Source organism: Peromyscus californicus, unplaced genomic scaffold (genome assembly GCF_007827085.1).
Source record: "Peromyscus californicus insignis strain IS unplaced genomic scaffold, ASM782708v3 Scaffold_11__1_contigs__length_118956290, whole genome shotgun sequence".
Classification (NCBI taxonomy): domain Eukaryota; kingdom Metazoa; phylum Chordata; class Mammalia; order Rodentia; family Cricetidae; genus Peromyscus; species Peromyscus californicus.
In genome coordinates, this window is record NW_026294402.1 from 107,450,849 (window position 1) to 107,478,843 (window position 27,995).

Sequence of the window (27,995 nt, forward strand, 5' to 3'; positions counted from 1 at the left end):
ACTGTGGGGAAGAAAGCCATCAGCCTCCATGTGTGTTCCTCCTCCATGCACCTCCTGCTTTGCTCTCTATACCCACTTCCAGAATTTACATTCCCATCTGTTACTAATGACAGCTGAAGACACTATGAATGCATTGCATTCAAGGGTTTGGCTGTCTACCCCCATGAAGATGCAGACTCCATGAGACCGAGGAGACAGGGCCTGACATGCTGAATGGGCTCTCACCAAAGTGTGTTGACAGCCTTGACCTGTAAAACCCAGTAGATTTCTCTGAAATGAAGAGATGCATCAATCAGTAGAAGCGGCTTCTCTTTTTATCTGCCGCCACATGACATCTGCACCTCATTCCCAGGAACTCTCATGCTCCAACCACTCCTGAATGTTTCCTCATCTCAGAGGGCTCCTGATGTTTAGTGACCCTATATGTTCTATACACATTCCCCTGTGATTCTATGACTTGGTGTCTTTCTGTACCACCACCATCACCACCACCACCACCACCCCACACCATCCACCCCTACTCAACCTTCCAGAATCAAATACATTCACTGAAACATTTCATCTCATAGATGATCTCTCTGAGCACCCTGCAGATGCGTCAGCTCTTCCTTTCAGCATTTATTCATTCAAGTGACACTCTCAGGAGATGGGTTGGTGTTCCCATGTGTTTGCTACTGTGAGAGAAAGCACTGCATACAAACACAGATGGTCCCTGTGCTCATGGAATGCGTAGTATCACCAGGACTGTGCCTCCCTCCTCTCTGAGGAGCCATCCAGCAACCTACAAGGCAATTACATGTTGACATCTGTCTCCCCAACTAGACTCTGAAGTCCTGCAGGGAAAAACCATTCTTCATTTGTCTCCATTTCCCCAACATGCAATGTTTGTTCCTTGATAAATGTTTGAATGAATGAAGTAACCTAATGGCCAAAGGATATGAGAGAGATGATCGTTTCTAGCCATCATATTGACAGCCCATTTCTTTTTGCTCCTGGCCTTGAAGGTGTCTGCTGTTGCTGAGGATGTCATTTTCTCTCTTTCCCCCTTGGTACCTGTAATGGCTGCCACTCATTCACAACCTGCTTTGTGCAAGATACTTAGGTACCATATGACATCACAAAGCTTAACATCTTATTTAACCTCCAAGAGACCACTAGTTGGGGACTAACTCAAAAACCCATACCCCTTCCTGAGGATCCCTACACAATAATGATTGCTAAGGGAGAGACATTTTCTTCAATGATGTAGCCATTGATAAATTGTCCCACTACTCTAAAAAAACCCTTGCCCATGCTCATATAAATAATCCTAATTAAACTCATAGAAACACACACGCACATACACACACACACACACCCCAACAGGAAAACAGAAAGAGAGCTCCCTGTGAATAGTAAGAAAATAATCCTAAGTGGAAAGGGGAGACTAGAGGATAATAGGACATAAATAATATGATGCCAACACATTATATACATATATGAAAATATTACATATAGTTAACATATTTTAATAAAAATTGTAATAATACAAACACCAGCAAATAAATATCAGTGCCCCTGCTTTGAAAATGTCTTCCTTTTCCTCCTGACAGGCCCTTCTTGTGCAAGTGGGACCTGTCTTAGACTCACATGACTTCTGAGCCCTCTCTGGTAGAGACAAGTTCCTGAACATCCCCATCTCCCAGAGACCCAGGTCCCTCTGTCTGTTTGCCACCCTGCTCTGCTGCAAACCCTCCTTTGACTCTGATTGCACAAGCAGATCCTGGCAAAGTCACAAGTCTAGACTATATTGATTTCCTTGACAAGTGACAAATAGAACACCATGATGAGCTATTTCAGAAAAAAAAAAAAAACAGAAAGAGTTACAACTTAAGACAGCTGTTACTGATCCCTATCCTACCTGGATATTGATACTGGGTGCTCTCCCAGAGAGAACAGTGCCAGCCAAGCCCCAGCCGTAAGCCTTACTCCATTCTAACTTGTAGCTGGCAAGAGTTGGACATGTGGGTTATACTGCAACACATGCACTGAGTCTTGTTGCATGACAGCTTACAAATATACCAAAGTGTATGCAAACCACTAGGTTTTAGTAAAGAAGGTATATGAATAATCTCACCTGGAACAGAGCATGATAAAGCTACTTGAGATGACTCGTGTGGGAAAATTCAGAGTATCATTAGATTTTGAACACCGACAAACATGGTTGGACTCCACTCCTCCATCTGATGCCTGCATGACCTTCAGGAAGTTACTGAATCTTTCCAAGGTCTCCTGCCTTATCTACATAATCAGACAATACTACCAGTTCTATAGGCTTACTGAGGAAATTAAATGAAATAACATTTACAGGAGGTCTAGAATTTCAAATTGATGTAAATGCCTTTGTCTTCTTCTGCTCTATTCTAGTTCCTTCACTTTATGGAAATCTGGAATTCTTATAAGGAAATAAGGAGCCATCACCGTCAACCTCTATCCACAGCAGAGCATACTCCTGCATGAATCATCTGGCTGCCAGGGCTACACCTCTGTTGTCCTTAATAACTCAATTCTGGTTTGTTTGGTTTTTTTTAACACTGGCCTGTTTATGTTATATGTCTGTTTCCCCCATAGACTGAGATGACTTATCATGAGGTCCATTTTCTTTATTACAACACAATAACCAAAGGATACGAGAGATATCATTTCTACCCATCATAGTGACATCCTTCTTCATTCCACGACTGGCCCTGAAAATGTCTGTGATATTCCTCTGGCTGTTATTTTCACTTATAGTCTCTTTCCTCTCTGTCTTCCTCTTTAGTCACATCCTGGCTACCACTGGACTGACTCTGTGTAGCATATGGATACATGATACATAAATGAAATGTTGACAAAGTTCTAGAAAACTCCTCTTCTATCAAGCACACATCTTAAAATGATCCGCCCTTTCTTGTTGTGCATGTACAGTTTACATATGGTTGTAAAGCTGATTGTTCTTGTCCTGACATGAATGTCCACTGAGCACTACAGACACAGTCCTACCTCACTAGGAGCAGATGTGAGGACAGGAATAAGTTGTGCATCAGTCAAGGTGCTGAAATATGGAGTCCAAGAGAGCCCTGCGCTGTGCAGAGAAGGCACCTGGGAGATGCTAATTGATGGCTGAAGAAAAATGAGAGCAATTCCATGGTCTCCAATCTAAATTATACATTCACCCTCTCCTGGCTCTCTGAGACACATAATAGATGAATAAAAGAGCAAAACTTCAGAGCATTAATTCTTAAAATGCGGGCACTGGATACTTCTTCTAAGTCCTCCTCTGTTTCTCTCATTCCCTTTTGATTGATAAAATCTCAACTCCACAGGAACAGTTAAGAGAATAAATTAGAAATATAGTCTCAGCATTTACAGAGCATACTCATTTCTAAGATTGAATCAAACCCAGAAGTGCAGAGTTTAGAAAGGCAAGAAGCAGTTCCTGCCCTAGGAAAACTCACAGTTGCCTGGGATAGACAGGTGGCAGTGTAGCATAATAATCCCTTATTACTATAGCCAAGCTAATAAAGATTTATGTCTGTAGCAAGGTACCACAGAGCTGGTAGTTGTATTTAGCTTCCCCATTGCTGGGCTAGACACCTAACAAAAGCATCTCAGGGGAGAACATTATATTTCAACTCATAGCTCTGAGGTACAGTCCATCATGGCTGGGAAGTCCAAGGAAGTCGGCGTGGCGACTTGAGTTCGGCAGTTTGAGGCTGCTGGTCATGTTGCATCTACAGCCAAGAAACAGAGAACAGCAATGTTTAAGTTTGGCTGGCTTTCTCCATTTTATACAGCACATAAGACTTTTAGGTTGGTTCCCACATCAATTAACTTAAGATCAGTCCCCGCAGCCATGCCCAGAGGCTTGTCTCCCAGAAGACTATAGATCCTGCCAAGCTGACAATCAATATAAACCATCACAGTAGTTGAGAACATGAGAGAGTGATCTCTTTAGTTCTGGATCCCAGAATTCCACAGTCTTGAGACCAGTCTCTTGGGGGATCTTGTCTAGAGCGAAACCATTGCAGGTTTCTTATTGCTCCTGGTGGTTTCTGGATTCCTTCACCTGTGGCCACATCATTGCAATCTCTGCCTCTGTCCTCAATTGCATTCTCCTCTGAGACCAAACTCATTTGCACGAGGAGTTCATTTCATTGTAAAAAACATTAGTCTCTTCTTGAGTTGGACACACCTGTGTCACCCAGGATAATTTCCCTATGGTAACATCTGCAAAAGCTTTTCCCCAGATCACACTGATGAAGGCTGAATTCGGATGTGGAGACGTGTTTTGGAGAGCTGGCTTTCCAGACACTGTAGTAAGCACCATGCTGTGCATTACTGTATTTCTTTGGAGAGCAGCGACTGAGACTCCTAAGGTCAGCCCCATTGTCCAAGACCACTTAACTCGGAGAGTGGCCAGCTGCAACTCACACCCACTTCTGACTCAAAAACATCTGCTCCCCTTGTCACTACTCATTCAAGAGACCATGAGATAGTATTTCATGTGGTCCCAGACGATCATGAGCTTTAAATTCATAGCCAGTAAGACAGAACTGAGGAAAGCCTTGTGAAGACAGACGCTGAACAACACAGGAGGTTTTAAGGTGCTGTGAGACAGTGACGCTACCTCAGAAGAAGCCTGCTGTCTTAGATACTTCCGCATTGTTGTGATAAAATGCCCTGACCAAAGCACATTAAGGGAGAAAGGGTTTGTTTTCACTTACCGTTCCAGAGGGATAGACTCCACCACGGTGAGGAACACACAGCACAGGCAGGGAAGGTAGGAAAGGCACACCGTGGCAGGAGGCTGGGTGGTCACATTGCATTCACATTCAGGAAGCAGAGGGTGAGCAGGAAGTGTAGCCAGACTATAAAGCCTCGAGGCCTACCCTCACTCCAGGTCTATTCCCCCAAGTGAGGCTCTACCGCCAAAGGATTCATGGTCTTCCCAAACAGCGCCACCACCTGGAGACCAAGCGTTTAAACGCGAGCCTATGGGGACCTTTCACATTAAACCATACCACCTGCCATACCTAAAGTGCAATGCTTTTGGTGAAGGGCTCTAAACGTAACACATTTTAGAGGAAGAAAGGCCTTTACCAACCAGGCAAGAGAGGAGGGAGCAATCAGGAATGGAGAATCATTGAGAGGGAACCAAAATGAAGAGAAAGATTGGGGTATAACACAAACACATCACAGATGAGAAAATTAAGACATCAAATGGGCGAGGGAAGCATGGACCTGCTGCAAATCTGGAGAAATGCAACCATGATGGCTGCCCAAAGGGGACTGCAGATAGGGAGTTGAGGCCGGGGTCCTTGGCAAGGGCAGCATGCAATGCATCTTTCTGCATGTTTGGGGATTGGCTATAAAAGTGGGAGCCACTGGACAGTATTCAAGATAAGGAGTAGCTGAAATCTACCTCTGCCCTCAGAGCTCCTCTCTCTAAGTCCTTATGATGTGAAACACAATCTTCAGCACCACCTTTGGCTTTTGCTCTGGGGAAGAATGTGGCAAAAGACGCAGTGACACATCCAATCACATCCTCCTCGGGGTACTAAATGTAGAGAGCCAGCCACTTGCTCCCTTGGTAGGAAAGTGATTTGGCTGCCCTATTTTAAGGTGGAATTCTGAGTGCGGGTCACTTGGGTGAGAACATTTTACGCTGACCATCTCTAAAACAGCAGATCATTTTACATACCAATGCTGAGGTCCACAGAGGTCTAATAGGGCTAGACTAGCTAATGGAATTGGATACAATAATTGGTCTCAATGTGTCCAAAATTAAGGATATGTGGCTTTTAAATGCCCTAAGAATCTGGATTAGGGTAAACACAACTGATAGAAAATGTGTATAAGATAGGACTGTCAACATTCTTCCAGGAAGGATATAGGGGCTCTGGGGACCCACACTCTCCGGAGGATGTGTAAGCAGCTAATAGTGACTAGGGCAGGAAGATACATTTTCTCTAGTGGTGCAGTCACTGATGAATTGCCCATGCTTCTATAATAACCCCTCATCCGTTCATCCATGCCCCGTAACCAATCCTGATGAAACTCATTGGAACACACACACACACACACACACACACACACACACACACACACACACACACACACACACACACGGGTGGGGTGGGGCCGGGAGGAGAGAGAGAGAGAGAGAGAGAGAGAGAGAGAGAAGGAGGACCAGCTGGGGAAAAGAATGATGTCAACATGAGTGGGAATGAGGTACAAAAGGGTCATGAAGGAGGTAAAAATATATTACAATATGTGTATGAAAATGTTATAATGAAATAGAGAGGAGGCTCTGTGGTTAAGAGTGTGTTACCCATCTTGCAGAGGACCAAGGTAACCTCATGAGATGACTCACAACCACCTGTAACTCCAGCTCCAGAGGATCTGACTCCCTCTTCTGCCTTCTGCAGGTACACTACATATACACAAACCCATACCCACATACACACAAATTAAAACTAAAGTATCTTTCAAAAAATTAAAGATAATAATGAAACACATTATTATGTGTAATTAATATATGCTCATAAAAATCAGGGAAAATATTAGGGAAAAACCCAGAAAGGACAAGAGATCATTTTCTTTTTCCAGAGGGGCAAGCCAATCCCACTCCTGTACTTCTTTATCACTGAGACAGAGTGGAGGGTGGAACAGAACTGGGGATTCTCTCCCAGTGATACCTGGACTGCTGTGCCAGCAGGCTAGGAGTTGCAGACCAAAGCCAAAACTGATAACAAAACTCTAACCCCTTCAGGCACACACTCCCATTTTCTCTTCCCACGAATCCAGCCACCTGCTTCTTGCATTACTTCTTCCCACTTCAAAGCTGCGAGTGAAAGAAAACTGACCCACTGTGTCGATACAAATTAACATCTGGTCACACAAAGCGAGAAATGGTCTCTGTAATGAATCTTTCCCTCAGACGAAAAGAAAATATTAATTATGCCTAACGTCGGTAAAGCAGGTGCCAGTGCACTTTTGTGCAATAATTTCATTTTATCTTGTGGAATGAGTGAAACAATACATGAAACACACTTCGAGCTCTGCTCAGAACAAAGCAGGTGTTCAATGAGGATCACTCTTCCTCTCTCATTTCCCAGTAGAGTGTTCCTGCTGTCACCGTTCCAGCGTGCCTCTGGGCTGTCACTTCCCGTTACTCTCCACAGTGAAAACTGGGGCAATATTGTTCTCTTCCTTCCCTGCTAACAAACAGAATCCTACCAAATCCCTTTAAAATGAACCTGCAGAAGTGCAGAGTGACAGGTTTTATAAATCATCCTAATGGGGAGAAACTATACCTCTCCTCCACACAAACGCAGCCTGGGCCTGTGCAACTGAGCTCGTCATGTGGAAGCAGTCTAGGTCAGCAGCCCTTACCGTGAAATTACATCAGAGCCTGTTTAATCTGGATGACTGCCACGTGATAATGCAGCCCACCAGAAAAACCAGAATAGTGAAGTTGTGTGACTTTCATCTATGTCATGGGGCTTGGGGAGTGGCCCTGTAAGTCACAGAAAACTAGGGGCTAATTTACTCTGTAGCTAGAGTCCTACAAAGAATGAGAGATAGTTTTCGCCTTTGAATATTTCAGAGAGAGAGGGAGAGATGGGGGGGGGGGTCTATGTGTGCTAACGTAGAAATAAAACTCTATTGTGGGAAAATAACTGAGAGATGCTGTGTCTTATTTTCTGTTACTGCCTACAAAGGTGTCCTAGTTTGCTTTCCTGTTGCTGTGATAAAAATACAGACCAAAAGCAACTTGGGAGGAGATAGTTTCTCCAGCTTATCCTTCCATGTCACAGTCTATCATGTAGGGAAGCCAAGGCAGAGGGACTCGAGGCAGGAACCCGGAGGCAGAGACATGGAGGGGTGCTGCTTACTGACGTGCACCCCACGACTTGGTTAGCTCTCCTTATATAACCCAGAACCCCCTGCCCAGGGAGGCATTGCCTCAATAGTCTGGGCTCTCCCACATCAACTGGTAGCCAAGAAATGCCCCACAGACATTCCCACAAGTCAATCTGATAGAGTAATTCCTTAATGGAGGTTCCCTCTTTCCAGGTGGCTCTGGTTTGTGCCAAGTTGACAAACATGAACAATCACACATGATAAACAGATCCAGTGTCTTTGCTTGTCCATCATCACCATATTCATCCTTCAGCATCATCTTCATACACCCTACAGGCAGAATTAACCAATTGTCTTTCTGTGGTCCTGGAGCTGTACACACAATTGACTGATCAGCCCTAATTCGAGGACTCAGCATGTGTATGCTGGGCCCCTTCACAAGAATGAGGGCCAGGCAACATCTTTATCTTTATAATAGCCCCAAGGCTTAGTGTTGGAACTGTTATTTGGTAGGGATTCAGCAAATGTATACAGAATTTAAATTTAAAAGCATAAAGCAAATACAAGAACTTCCTAACATTCTCTAATGACCCCGTACTGTGAGATAATCCCCCATCCCCAAGCACTTTCCCCTTCCCCAGGTGTAAATATGGAAGCTCCACCTGGAGATTTCCTTTCTTATTTGTTTTTTTTTCAAGTGTGTGTGTATGTGTATGTGTGCACACATAGGTGTGTGTACATCTGTATGATCTGTATGCAGAAACCAGAGGATGACCTTCACTGTCTTTCCTTAGGAACTATTCTGAGTTTTTTGAGAAAGAATCTCTCACTGGCTAGTAGGCTAGGCTGGCTGCCCAGCAAGTCCCAGGGATCCACTTGTCTCCACCTCCCCAGGGCTGGACAGAGACACACACTACCACACCCAGCTCCTTGTCCATGGCTTCTGGAGATCAAGCTCAGGCCTTCATGCTTACACTTCATGCAAACACCAAGCCATCTCCCAGCCCCTTACTGTTTTGATCTGAACGTGCATTTCAACAGGCCCTGAGGTAAAAAGAATCATTCTTGATATCATATCATGACCAAGGGCATGCAGGCCCCCAGCTCCAAGGTGCTATGAGACTCTCAAAATTACAAACCAGAGAGAATGCAGGCAAACTGGGCATGAGATTCATGGTGACCAGCCTCTCTATGAAGAAAGAGTCCCAAGGACCCTGGACTGACATGTGTCACTCCAGTCTGCCAATCAAACAACATTACCACACCTGTGGACTCTCATGTGACCCAGAGGCCACAAGACTACCAGAGCTGGAAGGAACAAAAACCCCGCCTCCAATGCCTCATCGCCTAAAGCCATTGACAACTGGTAACTTAGGACCCACAGAAATCAAAGGAATTTTACACCTACAACCTCTCTTCATGTCAGGCTTGCATTCAGCAAGAACTAGGGTGTCTTATATTTGTGAGACAGTTTGACACATTAGATAACGGATGACCCTTTTGTCCAGAAAGACTTGATTCAAATCCCAAATGTACAAATCAACAAGCTGTAACCTTGCACAGGCTAAGGAGGTGCTCTGAACTTCAGGGTCCTTATTGGATAGTAGTTTCGTTGCTGTATACTTAAAACTACGGAGAAAACCAACTTAAATGGAGAAAAGATTTGAGGGATTACCATTTTATAGTTTTAGTCCATCATGATGGGGAGGGTATGGCAGAGCAGAATAAATCACACCTTGGTGGCTAGGAGAAAGATGTGCATGGGTGTGTGTGTGTGTGTGTGTGTGTGTGTGTGTGTGTGTGTGTGTGTGTGCATATCTGCACACACACACACACACACACATATATGAAGAGAGAGTGTGTATATATACATATGTGTGCATACACACCCATGTGGAAAAAGAGAGAACTATGACGTCTTCACTGGCTGACCTTGTCCCTTCCCCCACTCTCATTCCATCAGTCCCCACTTACACGGCAGTCACTCCCCTCTCAGTTAATCCACTTGGGAAACACCCTCACAGAAAAACCCCATGTGATTTACTATTTTCCTAGGCACATCTCCAAGTCAATCATGTTGCCAATTAAAACTATCACCTGTATCCATAAAACAAAGATAATTTCCTTGCTTATAAAGATTCTCTATCTTAAGATTGTGGTGGCCATCATATTAATATTGCTCATTCTCAGTCGTTATAAAACGGCATGATTTCTGCTTACCCATCCACTTCATAAAGTGTCTGACAGACTTTTTAGAAGCTATGAGAATATTAGAATATAGTAAAGAGGTATCTTCATGGAGTGATTGGTCACTGTAGTATAGGAGGCCATAGGGACAGACAGTGCCTTAGTATCATGAGGGTAAGTGTGAGTTGTTGCTGTTAGAACAAGCAACCTTTTCAAAAGATGCTAGACTTTTCACATAGCCCTGCATCACTGACTCTGGCTATGCTTGCAGGAGTATGACCTCTTGGCCAAGTGGCCCTCATTAGTCAAAGGTAACTTTCTGTAGATGGATAAAAGCTTCTGGGTATCATCAGCCAATATGGCAGCAGGGATGGGTGTTGGCCCAATGGTGAGAATATGGATGGAACCCTAGCCATATCCACACCTGCAAGCTGCCTGTCTGAGATTCATGAAATTATGGTAACACTGACTCCTGAACAATCTATTCTATGGTCTCACACCCACCTGTTTCTAACCTTAGCTGGTACTTGAACCTAACGAGCTAGGAATTATTGAATAGGAGTAGATGCTACCAGTGTTCTGCCTATGTCATTTGGCTCTCAGCTTCCCAGGACATTCCTGTTGCAATTTTTTGTTTGGTTGGTTTTTTTGGTTGTTGTTTTTCGAAACAGGGTTTCTCTGTATAGTTTTGGTGCCTGTCCTGGATCTCGCTCTGTAGACCAGGCTGGCCTTGAACTCACAGAGATCCACCTGGCTCTGCCTCCCAAGTGCTAGGATTAAAGGCGTGCGCCACTGCCGCCTGGCTTCCTGTTGCAACTTAAAGCAAGCCCAAGGACTTTCTTTTGGGTGTGCAGGCAGTGCTAGGAGTGTGTGTTAGTGTCCCAAGACGAGTTCTCAGTAGTAACCACGGGGAATTGAGGGATAAATACTCAGCTTCCTCAACCTTCAAGTGACAAACTGAAAGGACTCTCTTCCCAAGGTCCCCAGAAGGACTGGTTCCCAGTTGCCCAAGTCACAGCAAACAAAAAGTTGTGCCCTTCTTGGACTCAGCTGCCTTTCCTTCTCAGTCCCATCATCAGGATACTTGTTTTAATTACCTCTTGCTCTGGTTTGGACCCATGTTTTTCCTTCTGAAACACATACTGGAGTTAAATCTTCATGGTTCAGTATTAAGTGGATGGAAACTCTGTACTACTTAACTGGTCTGCAATACAGTGTTATCAGCAACATCATTGTATGAAAACAGTCTAAGATGCCTCTAGAACAACTATTTACTCCCAGATTATTACCTGGGATCACTGAGGGAGCCAGCCTAAGACAAAAAGCCATGTTTAACCACCAGGACTCAATATCTACATTTCTGGCATCACTTAATTCATAGAAAACATATTAACAAGATGATGATAGCAGTTTATGATGATATTCAATTAACTACAGCATTCCATTTTCCCATGGGGCTAGAAAAAAATGTTGACAATATTTGCATACTGATATGCATGCACAGGGACACACATATGCACAATCTTATTTTGAACATTATGCTAATGGACTAAGTCTTCCAAGCATAGAGTTGACCTTACCCAAAGAGCCCCTACTGACACTTGTATGTCCCAGCCCCGACTCATGGTATCCCCTTTGGTACTGAGGCTCATCAACCAAGTGGAATCTGATAACCAGCTCTCCTGGTCCTCCTCCTCTTCCTCCTCCTCCTCTCCCTTCTCCTCATCAACCTCATTTTTTGTTGTCTTCTCCTTCTACCTCCTCCTCTCCCCCTTTCCATCCTCTCTTCTTCCTCTTCTTCACCCACCACCAATTCCTTTCTTCATCCTCTTTTTTCCAAATGCAGGATCATTGCAAAAATACCCAGCCATTTCAAATTCCATTCTTGCCACAATAGCCAATCTGAATTGCAAAATAAAGTAAGTCCTGTAAAATGAAATAGACTTCTCATTTCCTACACTGCTCCACAAGCTGAGCAAGTGACAAATGAGAGACCAAAACACCAGGGCAGTTGGCGTTAATTAATACTAAATTTACTGAATTAAACAATGAATTTTAAAGTAATAATTCTAAGATGTCATTTCAATTAAGGCACTGTCACTGAGATAATGGATGTGGGTGGCGTCCAGGAAAGTCGATCACAGCTCTGTTACAGGAAGAAACCATTAACTCCAGAAAAAAAGAAAGAGAAGAAACCCCAAGACTTCTGGGAGAAAGACTGAGGTTTCGGAGCTAGTGAACTTTTCCACCTTCTCAGTGGAGGAAAATCTATCTTGATTGGACTCAATAATCTCAAACAGGACTTATTTAGAAGTCCCCTGATTCAACAAAGGGGAAGCAGGAGTCACTCTCTCCCCACATGTGAGAGAAAAGGAGACATTATTTAGGGTGAAAGGTTCTAATTGGCCCAAGCCTACTGGGCTTTTCTCCCCTAAGCAATTCCCTCAAGTGAGTCCAAAGAAATGAATAATAACAGCTTCATAGAGCTTGGAAAACTGGGGCATGGATGGGAGAGGAATCGCAGTCACAAAACTCTGTGCTAGAAAATGCTCCATAACTGTCATCAAGTTCAACTGCAAAATTGTCCAAACATGAATAAGACATTGGAGTCTTATCAAAGGCCGCACAGTCCAGACCTACAACCTGCTCATTTCTCCTCCACAACAAAGCAGGTCTCTGTCAGTGCTGAGTGTAAGGAAGGAATGCTGAAGAGACACTTTAATTAAAAATAAGAATTAAAAATTCTAATTAAGGGAATAAATCTTCTGTCACCAAGTACAGGCAAGCATGACATCTCTCAGTCTCAGACTGCTCATTTATAATATGGACCTAATAACTACTAACTAACAGCTAATCTCACAGATGCCCAGATTTCCCCATTGGCATACATCATGCTGCTCCATTTTATATATTTATAGCACAATTTGCCCACTCTGTTGTATAAAGGGGAGTTTCTATATATTTGGACAATAAAATACATTCGTAAGCTAAAACATGGCCAAAGCCAGGTTAGGAGAAGGGGCAGCAGGTCTTATCCCGGATGCTCCTTCCACCTAGGGGATGCCCTCCCGACAGGAGCCGACCTGAGGGGGCAACCAGATGCCATCCCTAACAACATCTCACCCAAGCCTTCAGCTGGTACCCACTGTGCATGGTGAGATTTTTCTGCTTTTGGTTTGGGTTAGTTTATTTTACCTCTCTATCTTAGACTCTTTCTTAAAATGAACAGTTCTGCCCCAGGACGTCCCTGGGGATTTATGTTCATGTTCACAATGAGAGGGGAGGGGGAGAATTTCATTTTTAATTATAAATATTCATGTGTTCAGCCTAGATTGTGCATGTCATTACGACTCCTAAATTAGTTCAGAAGGAAACTGACATTTTATTCAAATTTCTTTATTCTTCCTCAAAGCAGAATGGGTGACATTTTGCTCTTAAAAAAGAAAAGGAAAATTTCCATTGCTTCTTTGTAACCTGAAAATTCTCCATTCTCAATGAAATCCTGTCTTCAGTTTATTCCCAGAGTTAAGAGAATTCAAATGGTCAGCAGGAAAAGGTACCCCAAAACTTATAAAAGAGGGCCTGGCTTAGACAAAATGAAAGCAAGAAGAAACTAAGGATACTAGCCTATCATTGTTGTCACTCAGTCTTCAGAAGAGAAGAGAAGAGGAGGAAGAGGAAGAAGAAGAAGAAGAAGAAGAAGAAGAAGAAGAAGAAGAAGAAGAAGAAGAAGAAGAAGAAGAAGGGGAACTAGAAAGAATAAAAGAATAATGTGGTGACTTATGTAAACTCACAAAGTACTCAAATACTAGAAATAGAATGAATATGAACTTGTCAGTTCTCCTACTAATCTACCATAACTGCTCACACATCCCATAATATTCATAGACAATGGTTCTATTTATAGATGCCTCTCTCCAGCCAGCTTCTTGATTAGTGCCTCTCACCCAGCCGTCTGACTTTCCAACTACAGTTACTCCTATGTCACAGACAAATCAAAGGGTGACTTAGGAATTTAAGTCACTCAACAAACGTCATACAGTGATATGTCAAGTGGTACAGATTCTTGTTTTTTGAAGATTCTTACATGAAAAATACACATGCAAGTTTAAGAAAGGATCAAATGAGAGAAGCCAAATGTAGATCCTGTAGCTAGCTACACAATGGAGTCTTAATTCCTTCTCCAAGAAGAGGGCTAGGTTTGATTTCTCTGGGCTGTGTAACACAGAACAACAAACCTGACAGCCTTCAAACCACTTCTCACCAGTTTTTTCTGGAGGGCAGAAGACTGAGTGAATCTTAACAGGGCCTCTGCTCAGGCTCTCCAAAGGCTGCAGTCAAGGTCTAGGGGGTGTGGGGGGTGGCCTGCATGCTCTTTTGGACCAGAGGATCCTTTGGGAGGTTCATGCAGCTGTTGAAATTCATTTCCTGGTGGCAATGCAACTCAAGGCCCAGAGGAGGCACTCTCTAACGCTAGAGCTGTCCTAAGCCTTCTTTTAAAGGGCCTTCCTGATTAGATTAATCCTGCTCAGATAATCTCCCTTTTATAAATTCAAAATCAAGCCAGAGACCTTCATCTCATATATGAAATCCCTTTACATTTCTTACACAGTGTAACAAAATAACACAAGTAACATCCATAAAAGTCATTCATCCCACAGTAAAGGGGGGGAGCACATGTGCTCATCTACTCTAGCTAGAATAGAGAAAAGATACCACCTTCCAATGTGGAGCCTTGCACTTCATATTCCACTGGTAATAACCACACCTCGAAGCAGCAGAATCCTGTCTCCTGTACAGGTCTTAAAGGGATGACAGATCATTGCTCAATTAGGTAAGCCAGAGTAAGTACCACTGGCACACCAGGGACAGAACAAAGACATCCATGAAGTCCAAAGCAAATTAAAGACTCCATCTTTTCCAGAAAATACATCTAATCTACTGTGGAGAGAGGTGGAAATTATTATCTATAAAAACTGCAGCTTCCAGCTAGGCATGATGGCTGACTCCTAGAATGTCAGCACTTAGAAGCTGAGGCAGGAGGATCACCAAAGGTTTGGCGTCATCTTTGACTACATTGTCAGTTCCAGGACAGCCTATGCTAGAAAGTGAGACCTTGTCTCACAAAAGGTGAAGCGAAAACATAAGTAGCTGAAAATAACTATTCCTAAAACTCAGTAGTTCATGTCCACATTCCACAGGCAAAGTCACAAATTAAGAACACGAAGACTCAAAAAGTAGGGTTCCCAGAGCGGAGAGGCTGTTCCTAGCTCTACAATACTAGGTTCAAGAATGATATTACCATTAGGATTCACATTTAGGAAGAAGAGAAAGCACAAAGCCTGAAGACATCCCGGGATAAGCATCTAAATGCCTAGAGCATGGCTCCATGCTGGACTGTTTCCCGATGGATGGGTGTCTTCTCGCCAGCATAAAAGGAACCTACCCAGCCTGAGATAGTACCTAGGGCTGATCATCCTCAAAAGGCTTCTAAGACATATATTAGGTTTCTCTGAGGTCAAGTACCAATTGTGGCACTGCCAGCTTCCTCTCTTTTGTGTCATTTATTCCTGGTTGCCACAGCTAAATCATTTAATCACCTAACTCTGATTCTTATTTCAATGGAGACAATGACTTCTACTCAGGGAAGAGATAAAGGGATTAACTATTGTGACATATAGCTCCATTATCCAGCAGGGGTTCTGGCATACAGTAGGTACTTCTGGTCTACCTTGAGTACATCCATCTCCTGAGAATGCACAATTCCACAGTTGTATTTGTGAAGGGCTAAATGAGCTTACAGAAAATTCAAGTCTGGTAATCAAAATTAATAATGGTATTCAATCTAATTTTCCAAGCCAAAGGAGTGGAAGGCTGAGCTGTAATCAATCTTTGGAGGTCGATTTACAGGGGATTTATCAGGTAAAGGGCCTAGTGCTGCCTCATATAAAGCAGTGTGTCTCTGTGTGTGCTTTTTCTGTGACACTTTGGATGCTTGGAAATACACCTGCCCTCTCCTATGACCCTATGCATTAACTCTTCTTCAACACTGGGTTTTGTTCTCTCTTTTTAAAGATTTTTACCTTTTATTTTCAGTTATGTGTATTGTGGGGAGAGGTGGCTATACACATGAGCACAAGTGCCCAGGAAACTGAAAGACAGTCCAGGACCCTCTGGGGCTGGAGTTACAGGGAGTTGTGAGCCACCCAACATGGACAATGGGAACTGGACTTGGGTCCACAGCAAGGGCAGTATATGCTCCTCACTATTGAGGTACCTCTCCAGCTCCAGGTTTCTGTCTTTTAAAAACTCTGAATTGCTTGGCTAGTTTCTAAGTAGGATAGACTTCCCTTCTATGAAAAGCAATAATAAGTCTATACCTACTTCCCAGCCTACACAGCCTGTTTCCTTCCCCAGGGACAATCTCTTTTGACAAATTGTCGTGAATGGTGGTTTATGGTGATGATGATGATGATCATGATCATCATGATCACATGATCATCATGATGATCATGATGAAGATGAAGATGATAAAGATGACAATGGGTTAGTTTTGTCAACTTGCCACATCTAGAATTTCCTGGGAAGAAATTTTCATTATCTAGATCAGACTGGGCCTGTGAACATGTCTGTGGGAGATTGTCTTCATTGTTAACTGAGACAGGAAGACCCACCCTGAATGTGGGAGGTACCATTTCCTGATCTGACCTTTGGAATGCATAAGAATGTAGAAAGCAGGATGAGCACTGAACATGTACACATTCATTTCTCTTTGTTCTTGACTGTGGATATCATGTTGCTTCTTCAAGTCCTTACTGCTGTAACTATGAGGCAATAATGGACTAGACCCCAGAATTTTAAGCCAAAATAAACCTTCCACAGCAACAGAAATGAATCTAAGACAGTGGGTATGCAAATACATAAATTTCCACAACTACAAATATATATTCTACTACTAATAATATAAGATTTTATGCACTGAAATATTTTATTGCATGTGTTGAAGATTATTCCATATCTTTACATTTCATATAGACTCATACTTTAATAACTATATAGTATTCCATTTTATGAATAATAACTCATTTCTACAATATACTTTTGATAAACATACCTATTAGATGAATGTATTTCTTTCATTTTTCTATTCAAAACAAGCTACTGCTATTCCTTTAATTTAAAAATATTTTACATATGTTGACTTATATTACCCATATTGGATAAACCTATGAGTGAAATTTTATCATTGTTGGTATAATTGTTTTACACATACTCATTCAAAAATATTTAAGAATGGAGTATATATCAGGCTCTAGTAGTGAAATAATGGACAGAACTATTCTAGTAGCTTCTTATACTTTAGTACTAATTATTCACTTGTGGTGATATTTTAATTGTGCTGAAATGTGATTTTATTTGTATGTTAATAAGTAAAGTTTACCTGGAGATCAGAGGTCATAGCAAACCATAAACTGAAGTCAGGCGGTGGTGGCACACGCCCTTAATCTGATCACATCGCAGGCAGAGTCTCTGTGTGGTCAAGGACACAGCCAAGCATGGTAACATGAACCTTTAATCCTAGTGCTAACCATAGAGACCTGGAGGTCTGTATAGACAGGCAGTGATGAGGAAGTCATGTGACTGGGCTTAGAACCAATGAGAAAGCAGAACAGGAAAGCAATAAAAACATAAGTTCGGCATTAGAAGGTCTCTCTCTGGGGAAGCTACTACTGGTGGTAAGCTAAAGCTAGGTGGCTCTTGCTCTGATCTCTTTGGCTTTAACTCTGTATTTGGCTCTGTGTTTCTTATTTAATAAGACTGTTTAGAAATTCATCTACATTCACTTAATCTTTAAAATAAATGTTTGGGAAATGGACTTTTGTTCTCCTCATCTTGTAGGTGAAGAAACTGAGTCACAGAAGTATGCGTTAACTTGTTCAATATAACACCACCAGCACCTGAGAAGGGACTGAAACCACGGAGTACAATTCCTTGTTCATTGTCCACACACCGTTTTACATACTATATTTTTTCACCAATTCTTGGGTGTTCCACCATCACACATCAACTCACTCTAAAAGGAAACCTCATTGCTTTTTAGAACAGATTTTTGGCCTGGAAGTGGTGGCACAAACTTTTAATCTTAGCACTTGCACTCAGGAGGGAGAGGCAGGTGGATCTCTGAGTTCGAGGACAACGTGGTCTACAGAGTGAGTTCCAGGATAGCCAGGGCTACACAGAGAAACCCTGTCTCAGGGAAAAAAAAAGGAACTTATCTTTGACCACAGAAGAGTTGGTCTTACCTCCAAATGACTGTCCATGGTGTACTTTCTAAATCCCGGGTTTCCTGAAAGCAAGTTGAACCTGAGGTGACCAAAAAGTCAAGAGAAATAAGAAGATCAAGGTAGGAAAGGCAGAGGCATGGATGACATGGATTTGATTTCAGTGAGCTCCAGCTTTGGAGGCAGGGGCCCTCTTAAGCATCAGGTGAGGATCAAGATCATTGTCATTTCAGCTGTAGTTTTCCCAGCTGCTTCCTCAATCCTAACTTCTGCAGTGACCCTTATACTTCTAATATAAAAATTTCACCTTGGTCCTTTAAATCTTTCACCTAATTTATTTATTTCATTTTGCTGGGGACTAAGCCCAGGATCTCACAAGTGCTGGGCAGGGGTCCTACCATTGTGACACATCTCAGCCCTTTGAACTTTCTCTTGGGGTCTTTCAATGACTCTCCTTCTATATATGAAACACTGTACCGTCAGTGGCCATGGCAGAGCCAAGCTTTGTACCCTTGGAGCCTCTTCACACACCCAAAGCCATTGTCTCAGTTAGGGTTTCTATTGCTGTGATAAAACACCATGACCATAAACAACTTGGAAATGAAAGGACTTATTTCATTTTACACTTCCAGACAACAGTCCATCACTAAGGAAGGTCAGAATAAGAGCTCAAGCTGGGAAGGGAGCTGCAGGCAAGAGCTGATGTTGTAGAGGAGTGTTGCATGTTGGTTTGCTCCTCATGTCTTACTCACTCTACTTTCTTATAGCACCTAGGACCACCAGCCCAGAGGTGGCACCACCCATAGTGAGCTAGGATTTCCCATACCAATCATCAATCAAGAAAATGTATCACAGATTTGCTCACAAGGCAATCTGGTTTGGGCATTTTCACAGTTCTCTCCTGAAATGACTCCATCTCATGTCAAGTTGACACAAAACTATCTGTCACATCCTCCCATCCCCATACCATAAAATGTCCTTTAACCTGAGTGCCTTAAATGAACATTCTTGAGACCACCAAGAGTCTTCTCAGGCCAAGCTTCTTCTGCCTTAAGGGAAAGCTGGCCTGTCACTCCAGAAGACTCTGAGTCCACATCCATTGCAGCTAGTCTTCAAAGACAGTCCCTAAAAAGCAAGTCTGTTGATGTTCACAATAGATACCATTACTGTTTTGAGACAGGAAGTTTTGAGATGACTATTATTTGGCCATAGATACCCAGAAATATACCTGGAGGTATATACTTCATAAGAATTATTTGTCTGGCTTTCGGTTTACCCTAGGGAAAACGGAGAAGACTATCTACGGATAAGTTTGTCCCTGAATCTTATCACTTTAGTGTGCTGAAAGACATGGAGACTCAGGAAGGGTCTGATAAATGAATTGAAAATGAATGAGATAGTGGGATGTGGGGAGCTGGCTCAGTGGGCAAAGTGCCTGCTGTGCAAACATGAGGACCTCAGTTTGGACCCCTAGAGCCCACAGGCAAAGGCAGGTGGCGTGTCACACACTTGCTATGCCAGCTCTAACCAGGCAGAGACAAAAGGATCTTGAGACTCTCTGGCCAGCCTGTTTAGCCAAATCGGTGAGCTTTAGGTTCAGTGAGAGACCATGTCTCAAAACAATACATGCAGAGTGGAGCTGAAGAGATGGCTTAGAAGTTCAGAGAATTTGCTGCCCTTGTAAAGGTTTGAGATCTGATTCTAGCACCCACATTGGGTGACTCACAACTGTCTATGTCTACAGTTCTGTAGGATCCAATGCCCTCTTCTGATCTCTGTGGGCACTTTCATGCAAGTGGTGTGCATGCATACACACACACACACACACACACATACACACACACACACACACACACACACACACACACACACACACACACGTAAAAGTAATCTTTTTAGAGGGATGGTGATAAAAACAGTGGACATTGACCTCTGGCCCTCACACGGTTTCTTTGTTCTTTTCTTAGAAAAACTTCATGTAATTGCTGTCTCGTTATTCTAAATCTATGTCCCTGGGCCATGGTCACTCATATTTGGGCTCCCACATAAACCATATCTTTTATTCCTTTGAGGTGAGAGCTGTTTCTTTTGGTAACAAACCCCAAATAATAAGGCCAAGAGTCAACATGAAGTAAGGCTGAAATATCCACAGGTAGGTGTAAATGATGACATTCGTGTTGTGTTTGAAGCAGTTATTGTAACTGGGGGATGGACAGTCAGTTGCCAGAACAGGCATCAGCAGGAAAGACTTTGTGTCCAAGGTTGTCATCAGCACAAGTTTCAGAAAACCACTTTTCCAAGAAATGAGCTTCCCTAAAAGTAACAGTTTTCAAGATTTTGCCTCTTCCCTGGAGGAAATGTTGGCAAGACTTGTACTCACTATTTTGGCAAGTTCTGTCATTTGTTAGTCTTCTGTAATGAAGCAGGTTATTAAAATAGGTGCCTATTGGCCATATCTCCCTGAAGAGAAATATTTTCAGCATGGCATTTACCTGTGGTGAGATTTTTATCAGCAAAAAACACTATGAAAAATGACTTCATAGCATATAGTTGAGGCCATATCTGACTCTTGTCTACCAATGAGCTGGTAAGATTATACCTAGGGGGTTGGGGTTCCTGTAATGTGCTTTTTGAACTTAGCATGAAGGGTTACTTCTCCAGACCATTTCCAAATATAACCCCAAACCTGATCACCACAAATGGGGAGAAAATACCAGAGACTGATTTCTGGAAAGAAATGTGTTCATTATTATCAAAGAGAAGGACAGTGGACTGACTGAACGTGCAGGAGTCGACTGAAGATTTGTCTAGTGGATAACAGATCTTCCATTGGCTGCGTGTAACACAAATCTTAAAAGGTCTTATTAATAAAAACAAACCTGGAACCAGGTATTGGAGTGAACGCTGAAAGATCAGAGAGAGAGAACAAGCCACATCCGACCTCACCTTGTCAATTCCTCAGATGATCTTGTTTCCTCAGACTGAAAGCTTCTGAATCCTCATCTGAATGGATCTCAACTGAACTGCTGCTAAAAGCTAAAAGCTTTAAAAGGCTCTAGTTCCTGGTCCTCACGATTTATATACCTTTCTGTTTCCTGCCATCACTTCCTGGGATTAAAGGCATATGTCACCATGCCTGGCTGTTTCCAGTGTGGCTTTGAACTCACAGATCTGGATCTCTGCCTCCTCCTGAATGCTAGGATTAAAGGTGTGCTACCACTGCCTAAACCTATGATTAATATAGTGGCTGTTCTGTTCTCTGACCCCCAGATAAGTTTATTGGGGTGCACAATACATCAACCACAACTGTGAGATTTTCATAAATCCATCTCTTCAATGCTGTTCAGTGAGAAACAAAGCAAAGGTTGATTCCCTTTCTCATGCAAACATAAAAAGCTACATCTTGTCTCTCACCCTGGAAGCTTCAGTTGGTCCATATGTGCCTTTTCTTGTATTAGGCTAACACACATTAGAACTCTAATAAGAATACCAAATAGCTATCCACAGGGAGATAAAATGAGGCTCTGTAATAACACAGACCCCCAAGGTCAGTGTCTTAGTTAGGGTTTCTAATGCTCTAATGAAACAGTATTGCCAAAAAGCAAATTGGGAAGGAAAGGGTTTATTCGGCTTATACTTACAATATGAACACTATATTGCTGTCACTGAAGGAAGTCAGGACAGGAACTCAACCAGGGCAGGAACCTAAAGGCAGGAGCTGAAGCAGAAGCCATGGAGGGGTGCTGCTTACTGGCTTGCTCAGCCTGCTTTCTCATAGAAGCCAGGACCACTAGCCCAAGAATGTTCCCACCCATAGTGGGCTGGGCCCATCCCCATTGATCACTAAATGAGAAAATGCCTTACAGCTAGATCTCATGGAGGTTTTTCCTCAACTAAGGCTCCTTCCTCTCTGATGACTCTATGTTGTGTCAAGTTGACACACAAAACCAGCCAGTACAGTCAGCAACCCTAGAAACATCTCCTCTCCATACTTATGCAAGCATCTGGAATTTCAATGTCTCCTCTTTCCCAAGCAAGCTCTAACTGGAGAATTCTCCACACCTTGGCGGTCAGATCTGTAAGCATTCCGGTTGGCATGCCCAGGTTTGGTTAAACCCTGCCCCCCATGCACATGTCCCTGCCACTCTCCACTCACATCTGCTGTAATCCTTCAGATTTCTCACTTCTGAAGAAATGCTTCATCCCTGTGCAGTAATATGGTGCTGGCTTTATCTCCACAATCCTGGGCCTGATATATAACTAGGGCTCTAAAATGCTGAATGGAGCTGAGATAGATGGGACTCATCAATGGGCAGATCCAGGGAATCCTTAGAGAAGACTCTGTATAGGCTCCTAATTTTGTAGATACAGCTGTGAGATCCAAAATAGATGAAGGGGTGGCCCAACATCATACATCATGTGGGTTGTGAGGTGGGGTCTGGGATTCAGTTCTCCTAGTTCTTAATCTTGGAATTCCTTATCCAAGTTAAATAAAAACTATGTATCATGCACTTACTCTATATGCAAGGTTCTATGAAATAAGTATGGCTCATGAACTCAAGCAATTTCTATTTCTAGAAAAAAGGAACACACACACATTTATATATATATATATATATATATATATATATATATATATATATATTCATGCAGTATGGTTTAATGTAAATTGAGCTTTTACAAAAATAAAGTGAGATGAGAGCCCAGGTGTAAACATGAGATGGATTCCAAGACAATTGTACCAGACACTCTGGGTGCTTTGAATCACTTCATGATGGCCCCTCTCTGGTTTTGGCAGCCATTGTGTTAGCCACACAGTCTCTCCCTCGGGCTCACAGCATCTCATCTTGAACAAACATTTAGTGTTTTCTGCTTCTAGCTCTGCTCTGGAGCCAGGGAGCCGCTCAGCATTTATGCAAGCCCCCTGGAAGGGAGGTGACAGGCTTCTATGGAAGCATTCCATGAATGAAGGGCAGTATTCTATAGATGGACACCCAGGCCTTCCACCCTTCATGGGGAGAGGGGCATTGTTGTGAGAAATTCTGCTCATCATTGGGCATGGGGGTCTTCAGTGAAACTAACTCATGCAGCCTAAGCAATGACAGTGTGCAGAGCATAGAAGATATTGGCACTTCTTCCTTCCCTTGCTCCCTCCCTGCACCTCAGATCTGCTCCCTAAGATCTCTCCTCAAATATGTTCCCCAGAGAACCTGGGCTCACTCTTTGCTTTTGTCAAAACCAAAATCAGAACATGAAGTCAGAGGTGCAAGATTGCCCTAGGATTTCACAGACCCAAAACACTTTTGACCTATGGGTCCCCTCCTCTATTAGAGTGTGTGTGTGTGTAATAGTATTCACCACTGCATTGATGTAAAGACCTGTAACATTGACAGTGACTCCATTACTATTATATTCATCTTGTCTTCTGAGTTTTAAAGATTTATTTTATGATATATCCATTCCTGTGTATGCTTATGAAAATGCAAGTACATGCAGACACCCATGGAGGCATGAGATCTCCTGGAGCTGAAGTTATAGACTGTTGTAAGCCAACTGACATAGGCACTGGGAACCCAACAAAGGTCTCCCGAAGGAATGGCATGCACTCTCAACACTGGCCATCTCTCCAGCCCTCTTCTGATTTTAATTAAATAAATGTTTATTTAAAATTAAACATTTCTATGGACCCCTAAATGTGTCATGGGTCCTAACAGATACACCTGCCGTGAAGAAGAAGAGCACACAATAGAGGAAGGAAGACCACAGAACACCATGTGACTGGTGCTAAGCCATAAAGGTGATGAACAGACTCAGGTTAACATGAACAGACTCAGACATGAGCTTCCTACACTTTCAACCAGGTTATCAGCTTTTTAAATATTCATAGTTATTATATAAGCAAATCAGGTTTAATAAAAAAACTGTGAATAATGCAAAAATATTAAGATAAGAATAGCAGTTTCTTTTCATTTTACCAGCCATTATAAGCCCTGCACTACAGCAGGCTTCCTGCTGGTCATATTGAGTGGGATTGGTTTGGTGTTGAATCATTTGTGTTAGTGAGATTTAAAACTAGGAGATTTTTGCCTGGGGGCTGCAGGAATATGTTTCTTTCCTTCCTTTTTTTTTTTTTTTTTTTTTTTTTTTTCCTGGCATCTTCTACTAAGGATGGGACTCTGCCTTGTGTGTGACAGTGACTTTTTTGGTGATCTCTGGAAACTCTCATTACCTTCCCTTTAAATGCCAGTGTTGTCATTTCTGTGTCCTGTGGAGGGTGACAATCCACATGCTATGGACTGGAGAGATGCTCACCCGTTAACAGGAGGCAATGCTCTTGATCCGACACCTCTGACCTCCTCAGGCACTGCATTCACATGAACTTACCCACACACAGACTTGCACAGAACTAAAAAGAAAAAATTCCACATGCTGTAGCCTATTCCCATATATGTATATATACATACCTACATACATATATATGAGACTTATTAGACCTGTTTATAGGGTACAGTCTGTATAGTCTAACATTGACTGTCTCATACTGGAGAGACAGAATCTGGTAGTTGTTCAGTCCCAATCTGATACTGAGTCTTGTAGGTTTCCTGGAGAGCGCTGTTCTTCAGGCTACATTAGAATCCCAAAGAAGCTGCTTCTAATGTTCATGAAGAAACACTGTAACACCAGGCTAGATAGACTTTCCAGCAAGGGTGAGGATAAACAGGCACAGAAGAAAGTTTCCTCCTTCCATGTCCATTTACACAGGCTGCCACCAGAAGGTGTGGCCTGAATTTACGGTGGGTCCTCCTGCTTCATGCTGATTAAGAAAACTCCTCCAAGTGTGCCCAGCATCTTGGGTTTTAGTTTACTCCAGATGCGGTCAAGACAACTCAGATTAACCATCACAAATACCTTTTTCCTTGGTCTAGTCTTGTCTGTGGTAGAGCATACCTGTAAATACTCCCCTACATCCAGTGGAATGCTTTTCTTTCAATCTGAAGTGACTTTTTCCAAGTTTGCCTGTTCTGTTACACGATCTACATTCTAACGACCGCTCTTTCCTAATTCTGCGTATTTTCAACACAACTCTGCTGAAGAACCTTGTCAGCTGACTGTGTTAGTGTGAACGGTCCATCTCTGGGACCTCCTGACCATTCCTGGTGATGGCCTTCTTCCATAATTTGTGAGGTTTTCTCCTTGGGTTTTTCTTGGTGGAAGTCTGAGGCATACTCTGAACTATGGAGGCCCTCAGTGGGGCATACTGGTGAGTGCTTCAGCTGTGGCTTGGTGGGTTCACTGTACTTTTTCACTTTGTCAATCAATAGCTTGTTATAGCACACAAGTCAGTCCACTCAGAGCCATGCTCTTCCTAGTAAACCAGACTCCACTGTGGGCCAGAGCAATCAGACAACTTTTTTTTTTATGGCGGGGCAAGGGTTGGGGGGGGTTCATCTTATGCTTTATAGTGCATCATCATGGGAAGTCAAGGTAGGAACCCAAGGCAGGGACCCGAAGGCAAGAACTGAAGCAGAGACCACGAGGAATGCTGTTTAGTAGCTTGTTCCTCAGCCAACTTTCTGCCAGAATTTCACAAACTGCCCTCTGACAAATAAATTTGAGTTCATTTAGAGTCTCCATCTCAGCCAGGCCTAGTGGTTCATGCCTGGAATCCTTGCACTAAAGAGGCTGAGGTAGAAATGATCACTTACAAGTTCAAGGCCATGTTGAGCCACATAGTTCCTGATCAGCAAGGGCTGCAGGGTAAATGCTGTTTAAAATAATAATAAAATAAATAAAGAGACAAATGCATAGGTAAATAAAATGAATAAAATCTGTATCCTTCCTTTCACTCCCTGGTGATTATACCATAGATATTTAACCAGAGGCACACTCAGAACTTTGAGAGATACATTGAATGGACTGAAATTGTTTAAAAGTATGTTTGTACATTTTTTTCTTGAGAAGCGTCCACAGCTTTCATCAACTCATAAGGGAATCTAAGCCTCCAGGAAACTTGAAAGCAATTGCTTCAAATCATCTTGAATGTCTCCTAAATTAAATCCAGCCCTCGGTGACACGTCAGGAGCCACAAATTCAGGTTTTGAGACATCGCCTCTGCTTCTTTCCTGGCATCTGTCAGAGCTCAGAGGGAAGTGGCCAATCAGGTGCACCACTAACATGGCTCCAAGGAGATTCTTCACAGTGACACATGTGGATATTTGGGGGGTTAGTAGAGTTGCAGAGAGGCTATTGAAGTGATCAGTGTATTAACTAAGGGGGGAAAATAGCCAGCCAGAACCTGTCTGTTCTCTGTACCCCATTCTTCACCTCTACTCCCATGAAAGTTGACAGCACAGAAACATAGAATAAACAGAATACACAAGGTTGGGACAGAAGCATGACATGAGATTGGCGGGGTGGAGTTACCTTCTGATGACAAAGGTTTAATTCACCGGGAAAATACAGTCATTGAAAACTGTATGCACACACATAAAAACCAAAGGGCTGAGGGAACGGCTCAGTCAGTACAGTCAGTTACGTGCTTGTGGCACAAGCAAGAAAACTTGAGTGTGGCTCTGACACACACATAAAAAGTCAGCTGTGTCCTTGTAACCTCAGTGCTAGCGAGCAGAGACAGGAGGATTTCTGGGGCTCACTGGCCACCCAGGCAGAGACAGGAGGATTTGGGGGGCTCACTGGTCACCCAGGCAGAGACAGGAGGATTTGGGGGGCTCACTGGCCACCCAGGCAGAGACAGGAGGATTTGGGGCCTCACTGGCCACCGGCTCTCACCTAATCATTGAGCTCCAGGTTCCCTGCATGGAGGGGGGGGGAGGGGAGATATATAGCAAGACAGACAACACCTGAGAAGCAGCACCTGCCATTGACCTCTGACCTCCACACCCAAACTCACACATGTGCATACACACACGAACATGTGTACACAAACACACACATACACACAGTTAATACCTCCAAAAAATAAAAGCCCAACTGCATAATCTTAAAAAATAAAAATTAAAAATAAATCAAACATTGGCAGAAGTGTAAGAATACTTGAGCAAATTCATCATCAAAAAAAGGATTTTTTTTTAAACAATTGAAGACTGATACGTGTCATCTATGAGTGTGTTTTTACAAACAGCACCCGGTCAGGTGACTTACCACAAACTAAAGTCCAGGAAGCAAATGCTTCCAAAGCCACAGAAGGAGAAGGCCACCATACTGAGAGGCAAACCCACGCTCATCTGGCTCCCAAGTCAACACTTTCCAGGGGAGCTTGCTGGCAAGAACGGAGAAAAATATTGCAGAATCAAAATCTTTTTTTTTTTTTAACCTACATAATTCATTTGGTTGAGTATCTCTCTTCTCCTCCGTGGCAGCTCCTTGCTATTTCCCCCCACCTGTTAATTACTTGGGGCTGGTGTGGGGGCGGACTTGGCTTCCTGCAGCAGCCCAGGCAGGTTGTCACACTGTCAAGGATCCCTTCATTAACAAGCTGTCAATATGCTGCCAACAGCCGCCATTTGGTTTGTTCGGGGAGCGGAGCTGTGGTGTGGAGTCTTGGCTCGATCAATTAGAGAAATTTAAAGGAAAAAAAAGGCAAGAGGCAGATGTCTTCCAGTCTGTTCTCCGCAACAG

At 43.0% G+C, this 27,995-nt stretch overlaps 2 long non-coding RNA genes across 6 annotated transcripts in view; both read right to left on the bottom strand.

Annotated features, from left to right (window-relative positions):
- The window catches only part of LOC128100436 (uncharacterized), a 415,354-nt gene that overhangs the window by 250,325 nt on the left and 137,034 nt on the right, over positions 1 to 27,995 (bottom strand). The window lies entirely within an intron of this gene.
- LOC128100451 (uncharacterized) lies at positions 1,493 to 27,914 on the bottom strand. The gene is made up of 3 exons (XR_008214797.1): positions 27,519 to 27,914; positions 18,378 to 18,438; positions 1,493 to 3,752 (listed from the first exon to the last, which is right to left on the bottom strand). It is a non-coding gene; the product is annotated as an uncharacterized LOC128100451 (long non-coding RNA).